The sequence below is a fragment of the Danio aesculapii genome, chromosome 10 (genome assembly GCF_903798145.1).
Source record: "Danio aesculapii chromosome 10, fDanAes4.1, whole genome shotgun sequence".
In the NCBI taxonomy this organism is placed as follows: domain Eukaryota; kingdom Metazoa; phylum Chordata; class Actinopteri; order Cypriniformes; family Danionidae; genus Danio; species Danio aesculapii.
In genome coordinates this window covers 22,093,670-22,106,141 of record NC_079444.1, presented here as the reverse complement: position 1 = coordinate 22,106,141, position 12,472 = coordinate 22,093,670, and the positions used below count along the sequence as shown (strand labels likewise).

Here is a 12,472-nt window from a genome sequence, read left to right as displayed (position 1 = left end):
TAAGAAGCAGATGGTTGTGTTTGTAGCTAAATGATTGTGTTTATGTGTGTGTATAAATATTTGTGTTCTCGTGTGCAAAGAAAAGGACAAAAATAACACCACAAGAGAGAAAGTCATTCGTTAGGAAGAGAGCTGACTGCTATCTCTAGAGAGAGTTCAGTCCAGGTGTTCGTCCAAGTGTGTGCCAATGTGCGTGTGTGACCCTTGAAAAGCACTGAATGCCTCTGTGTCTTTTGGGTGTGTTTGTGCAGCTCAAACACACACCTCTGGGATGCTGCAGTCAGCTGGACTCTGCTCTCTCTCTCACACACACACGGTGCTGCACTGCTTCGATCTCTACTGATTCCAGCTTATCTCTCCATTAGAAGTCAATTACAGGGCATCTGTGTAAAACAGCCTGGGTAACCATGGTTACATTTGCATGCACTGAGTTGAGAAAGACTGTCAGAAAGTGTGAAATCAGGTTTGCTTCATTTATGTTTATGAAATGTGCTGCATGGAAATGTGCATACATAATTTATAGTATTTTATTTTATTTAACGCTGGTATGGTACTGTGGTATAATTTTATACTATATCATCTATATGTAATATTATCATTTTTTTATATATCCTCCTGAGACCCCGCCCATTGACTTGTGTCCTCTGCAGTGGACATTGCGTTTTCATGAATTTTCTTTGAATGTTTTGAGCTACTCTGTCAAATCCTGTTGTACTGTTCAGATGACATCCTGGGCTTTCTAGTGATATGTCATTTGATTGGCTGGGATGCTAGGAACCACTTTTTACACTGCATCCAAAATGGCTGACATACAAAAAAGCACATTTTATTTGAAGGAGAGAGGCATGTAAAATTTAGCTTATTAAATGTTATTTTACTATTATTATTACAAATATATTTGTTTATTAAAGTGTCAGGAACAATTAATTTAGCTTTCAAAGCTGTTAACTTGTTTGTGTTTCAAAATATCATCCTTTTTAAATGTCCACTATAGTGGACACCAGGACCATCTTAATGTAATTAATGACTGCATGTTGTAGGGGACAGAACGGAGTCAGAGAGGATTCTTTATAAAATAATTGAGGGAGACTCTGATTTAGAGTCTGACAATCAGACAATTAGAGAATAAGAGACAATTAGAGAATGACAATCAGTTTTAAATCACTTTTATGTTAAATTTGTTTTGGATTAACATCACCTTTTTTGGTTTTGTTTTGTTTTGTTTTTTTGAGTTCGACTCTCTTTCAGACTAAACTGTTTCAGGAATTTCGGAAAAAAGGAAAAAATGGCTTTTGTTTTGTTTTCGTTACATTAATATTGGATTATTATCCCTTTACAGCCATATCCTGTACAGTTTTATTGTCTGAGTGGCGGTCGTTTTGAAATAAAATGGTCCTGTGGTCCACTACAGTGGACATGCTGTAAAATTAAAAAATAAAAACAAAATGTAAAAACTCTGAATTGTAGAATTGTTTTTAACCCAAAAACAATCACCGGGAAAAAAAAAGAAAAAAAAATTATTCGGGTCTTAGGAGGGTATTAGCTTTAAATTATATTTATATCTTTATATCAGCTTACTGGATACACTCCCAATCAGTGTTGGGCACGTTCCTTTAAAAAAGTAGTTAGTTATAGTTACTAGTTACTTCTCACAAATAGTAACTGAGTTAGCAACTGGGTTATATAATTATAAAAGTAACTAATTACCAATAGTAATTTAAGTTACTTTTGCGTTACTTTAAAAAAATCTAATTTGTCTAATTTTGCATTTAGAGCCGGAAAAAAATTTGATCCGTTCATCTCTTGAGTCCTCGGTTTGAGTCGTTCTTTCATCACGTGAAAGACAGAAACCAATCACATGCATTTAGAGCCGGAAAAAGATTTGATCTGTTCATTTCTCAAGTCCTCGAGTTTGAGTCATCTCTCTTTACATGCTGTCACGTGATGAACGAACAACTCAAAAACTAGAAGACTTGAAAAATGAACTAATCATGGCTCCTTTTGGCTCAGACTGTGTGCATTGATTAAGCTTACATGGGACTGTCAGTGTGACATGAACGAACTACTTATATTTATATTTATATTTGAAGACCTGTCAGAAGAGGTGAGCTGACATAATCATAGACAAAAGACCAGGGTAAACAATAAATTATTATTTTCTCTTTCTTATAGCATTCTAGTAATCACTTGCTTGTAGTGTGATTAGAGCTAAGAAGCAACTCATGACATTTTAACAATATTTTGACAAATTGAACGAAATGACCTAAATGATTAGAAAAGATTAGTTCATCTCAATGAATGAGACTCAAAGGTCTGTATCAGTAAAAAGATCCGAACTTCCCATCACTTAACGCTAAGTGCTTGTGTGAACACCCGCCCTACTCTGCCTCTGATTGGCAAACAATAGAAATGTACTCTATCTAAGCCAATCATCACGTTCTAAGTTACGCAACATTCACGTACACCAATCATCATCGCTGGTTGGTTACTTGTCCCGACCCAGCCCTGAACACACACACACTCCCCAGAGAGCGAGAGTTCCTATGGCTGAGAGATGCTGCTCACATGAAAACCGTTTCAGTGTTCTCAGTTATTGTCAGTAAAGATAACTGTTGTAACAAGGGAAACTTTAATTCAATTGATTACTGGTTACTGAAAAAGTAACACCGTTAGTAACGCTGTTTATTTATAGCGCCGTTATTCCCATCACTGCTCCCATTACGCCCCCATACACTGAAAATAATTTTTGAATAATTAACTTAATGATAACATAGAGACTCACTTCTACACAGTTTTTTTGAACATTACTATCACCTCAAAATCTACATTGTGTTATTTCTTATTTCACAAATGAGCTTGAATGTACTGAAGTGCGGGCAATACATATATAAAAACTGACAGCTGAAAGATTTTCAGTGAATTTTGGCTTCATAAGCTTTGCTAGATTTGGAAAGTAGTACACAGTGTTGGAAAGAGTACTGAAATATCATACTCAAGTAAAAATACCATTACTTGCCTAAAAATGTAGTGCAAGTAGAGTAAAAGTACCAGTTGTTAATATTGCTGAAAGTATGAGTATAAAGTAGCCATTTTAAAAGTACTTAAGAGTAGTGAGTAGTGAGGATTACGCTGTGAAAAGCTGTCCATGTGTGTGTAAACGTAACATTCTGTAGTCCATTTAGTTATTGCCCAGCAGGCACACAATATCATGAGATTTTAATATTAGGTTAGATTTAGGTTGTGATGTCAGGTGACCAAAATTTAACATCTAGTCAGCGTCTAAGGACAACGTTATTTTGATGTTCAATAACGACGTCAAATAACGTTGATATTTGGTCGATTTTAGGTTGTTAGAAAGTGACCAAAATCCAACGTCGAGTCAACATCCAAAATCAACATCATATTGATGTCAAATACTGACATTTATTCATCAATTTTGGCAACCAAAATCCAACATCTGATAGACGTCATAGTGGAAACGTCCACACAACGTCAAGTTGTAACATCATTAGGCGTTGATATTTGGTTGATTTTAGGTTGGACGTTGGACATTGACATCGGCCTGACGTTGAGTTCTGACGTCAAACCGATTTTTATTTTCAAACAAAATGCAACGTCCCCATGACATTGGGGTACAACGTCAATCTGACGTCATGTTGAGGTCTTGTGCCTGCTGGGTGTTTAAGGCCATTTCAGTCATCATAGAGTAAACATTCGTCATCTTATCATCATGACATGCATATATACATTCTTTGGGTCATTGTGTGTAAAGATTTTGGACATCTTCTTGGACACTTTTAATGCTTCCAAACAGTTTGTTGCAATTATAAATCACCAGTCTTGAGGTAGTTCATTATGATACGATTTACCTTCCATGTGCGATTTGATTGGACAGGAATTACAGGACTGATTTTTCTAATCCCCATAGACAAGAAAAAATAAAGTAGTGACTGCAGGTTGAAGGAAAGTAGTGGAGTAAATGTACAGATACAGCACTAAAAATGTACTCAAGGGAAAGTAAAAGTACACATTTTTAAAACTACTCAGTAAATTACAACTCCTGAGAAAAACTACTCGATTACAGTAGTTTGAGTGTTTGTAATTAGTTACTTTACACCACTGAGGACACAATATGTACTACAACTACTGTTTTGCATTTAATTTGTGTTGTTTGGAGCTTGATCATCACTGCATTGAAAAAGCAGGCACGTAGGACACAGAGTTGCAGAAGTAAATTGAAATCCTAGCGTATAAAAACACAAGCTTCACAACAGTCCACATATTATGTATTTTTCCAGTGTACACTTATTATACTAATGGATAGCAGTGCAGATCTCACTCCAGTGCACATATTAATATACATGCAAGCACACAGAGCTCAGTCTCCCACACACGTACAAATGCATGCTAATTCAGACATATTCTTTAAAGGTCATAAGAAGGCCATTATGATGTCAGAATAGTTTAGTCTTTTTTCCCTCTTAGTTTCTTTTTTAATTAATTCTCTCCTTCTTTAGATAAAAGGAAATATGTTAGAGGTTGGGTCCTCCTGGCATTGCTTGTGTTCTTGCCGCAAGTTCTTATGAACCTCAAACACACACACACATTATCAGCGGCTCAGCAGGAGCAGGAGGCCGAGGAGGAGGACGTGAAAAGGCCTGAATATATCCAGGAAGGTTTCACATCTAACAATACATTTGCATAAGATGCTGCTGAGGAACATTTGGCACCTCCACAGCTCAAGCCAAACCGAAACAGAATCACGGAGGAAACGCCAGAGTCAGAAAAGAGATTGAAATTCAGCGGTGACAGAGAAGGAGATAAAAGAGAAGGAGAAAATGTGCGAAGGAGGGAAAGAGTGTGGGGGAGAGTTAGATTGCATTGGCATTGGAGCTGTCAGACAGATGGTAAGAAACTGGTGTCAACTAAAGAGTTGGAAAACAGATGGAGAACAAAAAAACAACACTATTTTGGAAAAAGTAAATAAGAAATAGACATTTATGCATCTTAATAATGCGTAATAAAACACCTAATTGAAACATTTGATTACTGCTTATTTCTCTACATGATCAATTACTCAGCTAATTAAATGTCTAAGCTCGTTTTACAGTACTGCACTAAACAGTATATTCGACCCTGGATCACTAAACCAGTCATAAATGTACATTTTTGGAAATTGAGATTGAAATGTCATTTGAGAGCAGAATAAATACGCTTTTTATATATGGTTTGTTAGAATATGGGAATATTTTGAATGAGATAGAACAATTTGAATATCTGAAAAATGTAATTTAAAGTTGTCTAACATCCAATACTATTAATACGCATTATTATGTATATTAATATGTATACAATACATCTTAGCAATATTCATTCATTTATTTTCTTTTCAGCTTAGTCGCTTTATTAATCAGGGGTTGCCATAGCCGAATGAACCTCCAACTTATCCAGCACATGTTTTACACAGCGGATGCCTTTCAGCTGCAACCCATCTATGGGAAACATCCATACACACTCACTCACACTTATACACTACGGACAATTTAGCCTACCCAATTCACCTGTACCGCATGTCTCTGGACTGTAACACAGGGGTTACACCCCTACTCTTAATGAGAATTGCCATGGGATTTTTTAATGCCCACAGAGAGTCAGGACCTTGGTTTAACGTCTCATCCGAAAGATGGTGCTTACTAACAGTACAGTGTCCCCTTCACTTAATAGTCACACAGACCGCAGGTTGAGCGCCCCCTGCTGGGCTCACTAATGCCACTTTCAACAGCAACCTTCCCATGTGGTCTCCCATCCAGGTACAAACCAGGCTCAGCCCTGCTTAGCTTCAGTGAGTAACTGGTCAGGTGTACTGTAAATGTGGTCCAAATGTTTTGAGTCGACAGTTGACAGAAAAATAAAGATAAATAATTCAGTTTTTCTCTTATAAGTCCTTATTCTAAAACATTCACCATGTCAGCTTTGTGGCTTTTTTCTGATGTCTTTTCATTGCACGTTGCAGTGTTAGATGGTTAGCACTGTCACTTCCTGGCTGGGTCAGTTGGCGTTTCTGTGTGGAGTTTGCATGTTTTCCCCGTGTTGCTGTAGGTTTCCTCCAGGTACTCTGGTTTCCCCCACAGTCCAAAGACATGTGCTTTAGGTGAAATGGGTTAACAAAATTGGCCGTAGTGTATGAGTGTGTGTGAATGAATGTGTATAAGTATTTCTGCTGGAAGGGCATCTGCTGTGTAAAACATATGCTGGAATAGTTGGCGGTTCATTCCGCTGTGGTGACCCCTGATAAATAAGGGATCAAGCCAAAAAAAATTTTATGAATTAAACAATTTCTTAAAGCTTACACTAAGAAAAAGTGTGTGAGTCATAATATGATGCATTTATGGTGCTTTGTTTTCGTTTTGCAGCTTGACAGATCCAGTTGCTTTCACTTTCTTTGTAATGAAAAGAGCCACACAGAAAATCCTTCCAAAATTCACCTTTTGTGTTTCACAGAAGAAATAAAGCCCATTGAACAATATGAAGGAGTAAATAATGATGGAATGTTTCTGTTCTGGCTGAACTACAGTATCTCGTTTACTTTAATGAGACACTGAATCACTCTCCACATCTCCTTCATGCTCTGTGTGTGTGTTTGTGTGTGTGTTTGTGTGTGTGCGTGTGTGTGTGTGTGTGTGCGTGTGTGCGTGTGTGCGTGTGTGTGCGTGTGCGTGTGTGTGTGTGTGTGTGTGTGTGGTACGTTTTGGGCTGTACTGCTCTAAAATGTTCTGTTTTAGAATCCTCAGGCAATTTGACTGTGAACATTGCATCAGCCCATCAGACGTGATAAAGTTCATAACAATCTATTAAAGGCACAAAGAATGGGAAAGTTTGAGCTTTAGACTTTGTGTAGATTTGTCTACAATCAGAGAAGGTGACTGAAAAAGAACAAAACTTTGCACATAGAAATCACATAATTTCCTGTCATTCTCTTATCAATCCAAAACTATAATAGCCAAAAATATTCTTAATTTTTGCAGTGTTGGAATAAACTAACATAAAAGGCCTGTTTTTGGTTTATTTAGATGTTTTTGTTCCACGTTGTGTTCATATTTCGGTTGAGCTGCACCAAAGTTCAATTGGATCCCCAAGACCCATATCTTTAGCAGTCTTTATCCATTAGTTTGGTGCATATTAAGATGACTATCAAATAATATAGTATAATAATAGAAAAGATGGGCAGCATGGTGGCGCAGTGGGTAGAACGATCGCTTCACAGCAAGAAGGTCGCTGGTTTCAGCCTCAGCTGGGTCAGTTGGCGTTTCTGTGTGGAGTTTTTCCCCGAGTTTGCGTGGATTTCCTCCATGCTCCGTTTTCCCCCACAGTCCAAAGACATGTGCTACTGGTGAATTCGGTAAGCTAAATTGTCTATAGTGTATGTGTGTGAAGGAGAGTGTATGGATGTTTCCCAGTGATGTGTTGCAGCTGGAAGGGCGTCCGCTGTGTAAAACATATTCTGGATAAGTTGGCGGTTCATTCCGCTGTGGTGATCCCTGATTAATAAAGGGACTAAGCCGTGAATATCTCTCTCTATATATATATATATATATATATATATATATATATATATATATATATATATATATATATATATATATATATATATATATATATATATATATATATCTTTTTTCAATATTTAAGGTATGAAAACGTATATTATTTACTGGTCTATTGTCATTTGCTGCAAATAAATGCTCTAAATGATAATAGTCTTATTTGACAGTTTGAAGGCACGTTATCAGTAGTTTATAAAGTAAAACCCAACTGGACATTTTACTGAAAACCTTCACTTCTTAATGGCAAATTCCCCAATAATAACTTTGAAAACATCTCCTATTTTTTCTAGAGTTGTTTGCTACAGTATTCTGAACAGAAAAAGTCACAAAAGATCATAAAATAGTGCTAAATCAAAGTGGCATACAGTATAAATTATTTTTTAAAAATAAATTTACATTTAACTATTTAAGTGAGAACTGAAACTGAGATATGCAATACACAAACACACTCATCTTATATTCAACAAGTCATATTTTAGTCATATTTCAAGTCATATTTTACTCACTTGATGTAAATTGCATTCTAAAAGTTGCTTTGGCATATAAAATGGCTAAAAAGGGAGCTAATAAAAACACAATAACTTTGGTAAATATGTCATGTGGATTAAAAACAAAGACAGGTTTAGAACAACATTAGGCTAAGAAGTAAATCATGGTAGAATTTTCAGTAATTGAACAAATACGGTAATACATCCCAGAAAAAAACACATTTGCCATAGAAACGTTGAATCTGGTGCATTCAAACTGAGTGAGTCTGCATCCGTATTGATTCCTGCAGTCAAAAGGGTTCACAATAACCGCTGTATGGATATTCTCATGTGTGTTACAGTTCTTACAGAAAACAGAGGAAATGTGCGGCATGTCAAAGGAAGTTGGCGGGATTGATCGACTGTACTCTTTTAAAATGTCAAATGCTCTTTCACTTTCCCCCAGAGGCTCATTCTGTTGGAGCTGTAAAACTGCAGCAACACCAGCATAGCCATGTTGTCACCCATAATCACACACACACACACACAAACTGCACTTAAACACAACACTTACACGCTTGCCATGCGCTCCACTGACCTTGTCACATGCACTCACGGTTGCTACTGGTAACAACAAAACAGCTTCTGATTGGGTGCTTGAGGGCAATAATATTTCTTCATGAAATGTTCTTGAGTTTTTTTCTAGTCAAAGGTTTGATTATGGTTTAAAAGATAATGACAGACGATCCAGCTTATTCTATTCAGCGTATGGTCACGTTTTGTTACATGAATTGATGAGTGTCTAATAAGTGAGTCAAAATATTGCGAATTTAGGGCAAAGACTAGGGAAGACTAATATTATATTATTCTGCATGGATGAAGGGTCACCATTGACTGAGGAAAGGTGCAGTCAGTTGGAATAACCATGACAGACGTTTACACACTTTCTCTCTCTGAGCTTTCATTATAAATTCACACTAATTATCTCATAAGAGGAGGTTGGTTTGCCAGAGGACTTTGAGCATTAGCGCTCTAAAATTTCAGAACATGATCCTAAGTAGTGTTTGGGGGAAAAACAACCCGCGCAGCTCTATTTTTGTGGGATCCTGTTGAAGACTGTGTAAATGTACTTTCCTGTTCTGCTCGGATTCTTTTCCATCATGAAAAACTTTTAAAAATGTCTAATTGATGTATCTGCTGTTCTATTTAAAAATCAATTCCATTCATAGTTATAAATAAGAACAGAGCATTCATTCATTCATTTTCCTTTGGCTTAGTCTCTTTATTCATCAGGGGTTGACACAGCGGAATGAACCGCCAACTTATCAAGTATGTTTTACACAGCGGTTCCCTTCCAGCCAACCCAATACTGGGAAACACCCATACACTCTCACATTCACACACATCCACTATGAACAATTTAGTTTATTCAATTCACCTATAGCGCATGTCTTTGGACTGTGGGGGAATCCGGAGCAAACCAACGCGAACACGGGGAGAACATGCAAACTCCACACAGAAATGCCAACTGGCCCAGCCAGGACTCAAACCAGCAACCTTTTTGCTGTGAGGAGAAAGTGCTAACCAGTGAGCCACCGTGTCGCCCTTTAAAAACAGAACAGTATATGGTAAATATTTTTATTCCGTAGTTTGTGATTCATTGTCGTTTTCTATATGTTTATCCTTTTGAATTGCTTTATGGAATCTTAAACTCTGCTTCGACAACTTTTAATGCTGAAAAGTTTTTATTTTGTAGGGATTTTTGTTGTGCTTTGGAATAATATATTGTCTGCTTTGACATGTAAGTTACGATAAGAAAGGTCAGGTAATGAGATGCCAGTGCTTTTAATGTTCAGACTCATTTTAATATAAAAGGGAAGGGGAGTTGGTGCATGAAACATGTATGAAAATGTTAAATTATGCTAAATGCATTGGTTATGTGCTGAACATTTTAAAAGGTTTGATTCTTCTTTGCGACATTCTGCTAAATATTATTATTATAAATGCTAGACCTATAAGACTTTCAGTCATCTAAAAAAAATTAAAACTGTTCACTGAAAGGTTTAAAGCTTCAAAATGTTCCAGAAAAACCATTAAATAAATTCATGTTGCTAAAGTTTTTAAAGTAATCAATGCAAAATCTGTAATACGCTTTCATTAATTATATTTTTCTTTTGGTTCTTGCAATGTGAAAATGCACACTTATAAATCTACTGCTGTGGTTTCCAAAGTGGGGGTCGCTTGGTGATTTCCAATACTTTACCATAGAATTACCATATTTTAATCACAACCCACAGAAGATAGTTAATAGTTACATTAAAAAAAATAACAACATACAAATAAAAATCCATCCGCTTTTTGAATTGTTTTTTTTTCTTTGGATTGCAACCCCTGGTTTGTTTAGATTAACCATACAGCAATAGCGTCAGCTGCAGCAGATTGATTTTACGGGGCCAGGTTAAACTTTCTGGCAACCTTTATGGCACTTTAATACATTAAAAATAAGATACTTGAGGTTAATTCATTCATTCATTCATTCATTTTCTTTTCAGCTTTAACCCCTTTATTAAATCAAGGGGTCGCCACAGCGGAATGAACCGCCAAAATACACATATGTTTTACTCAGCGGATGCCCTTCCAGCTGCAACCCAACACTGGGAAACACCCATACACTCTTGCATTCCCACACATACACTACGGCCATTTTAGCTTATTCAATTCACCTGTACCGCAATTAATAGTAAAAAAACATGGTTATCAGACTATTGCATGTCTGTGTTGTTAATATGTTCATGTTTATTTAAGCCTATAGTTTTGTGTGCAACGTTTTTATATTTATAACCACCTTAGAGAAAAATTGTTGTTGTGGGGGTTGCGGGAAATGTTCGGGAACCCCTGATCTACTATAAAAGTTACTTTTTACATTTTTTGCCCAAACAAAACAAGCTATTTTCTACAGAATGCACAAACAATATTATGAAATATCTATACTCCATTTTCTCAAACAAAATATTGTATTCTTCCCTATTCTCTATCATATGTGTTTAATTTTATTGCACCATATTCTAATCTTCAACTAAACATTTAGCAGTTCCTTCAGGGTTTTCTTCTTAATTTCCCTCCTAAGATAACACTAAAGTAATCTCAGCACACATAAATACAAAAAACTCAAGTCCTTTCACAGCTTTATTGCTTTCAGGATTTATTTCCTCACCACATTACTGTAGTGGTCTACAGAGAGAGGGTGCTTTAAATTCTATACTGTGCTTCTAAATCCCCAATATCCTCTTGCAATGAACTTTGCCGTCCCCCGTGAGCAGGACGAGTATCTATCAGTGTAATGAAGGAGTGTAGAGATAGTGAGGTTCTGGTTCTCTGCACTCGGTGACAGCAGATAAACAGACACTGCTTTCAGCTTCTCCACGGGCTGCAGGAGGAGAAACATGCAGAGCTTTTTCTGCTGACACAGTGCTGTGATACTTGGGGGAAGAAAGAAGTGATAAGAGAGATGAAAAGAATGAAAGACAAAAAAAGTGCACCGCTAAACAATGCGCCTGCACTCTTCTTCTTAAAGAAAACAGGTGATAAAAAGGAGGATTTTATAGTAGGTTGTAAAAGAATGGGGTATATTTGTGCTGCATTATGGGAAGGAATGAAACACTGGAACTCTGTTTAATGTATATTTTATGTTTGGTGGTATGATATACAGTCATATATAAGAAGAAAGCAACAGACAGAGAGATAAATGCAAGTAATGTGCATGCAGGTAAACTGAGACATGAAAAATTCTATGATTATTTTTCCATATGACACAGATTTTTTTTAATTGACAATGATTACTTCAACATATAATACATTTAATAATATATATTAGATCAGATAGATAAACAGATTAAATATAATATAAAATTCAATATAAAACAGCGATCTTATTAAGTGTATTATTAAAATAAACTGTTAATAAACTTGTAAATATGAAATATACAAATTTATATTAAATAATAACAATAAATACAATTTAATACAATGTAAATGCACTAAATACATAAAATATTATAAATAAATGTCATTAAAATGAACACTATGCAATAATTACATTTACAAACATTAAATATATTCACACATATCCAAATTAAATGTAAAAAACGGAGCCAATATCTTTATTAAATATGAAATTAAAACAAATACTTGATGAAAATTTATTATGTAAAATATATTAAATGTAAATATTAGCTGCATATTTAATATGGTATGTTTGTAGAATTGTTTTGAAATATTTTTATGAAATATTTAAAACATTAAAAATGTAAAGAGATATTTTTCAATATATATTAAAACATATTTTATAACTTTTCTTCTATATTAAACAATACTTAACACATATAAATGTTAAATATTATA

At 35.6% G+C, this 12,472-nt stretch overlaps 1 protein-coding gene across 1 annotated transcript in view; it reads right to left on the bottom strand.

Moving 5' to 3' along the window:
• kcnip1b (Kv channel interacting protein 1 b) overlaps positions 1-12,472 on the bottom strand; it is a 62,314-nt gene that overhangs the window by 49,138 nt on the left and 704 nt on the right. The window lies entirely within an intron of this gene.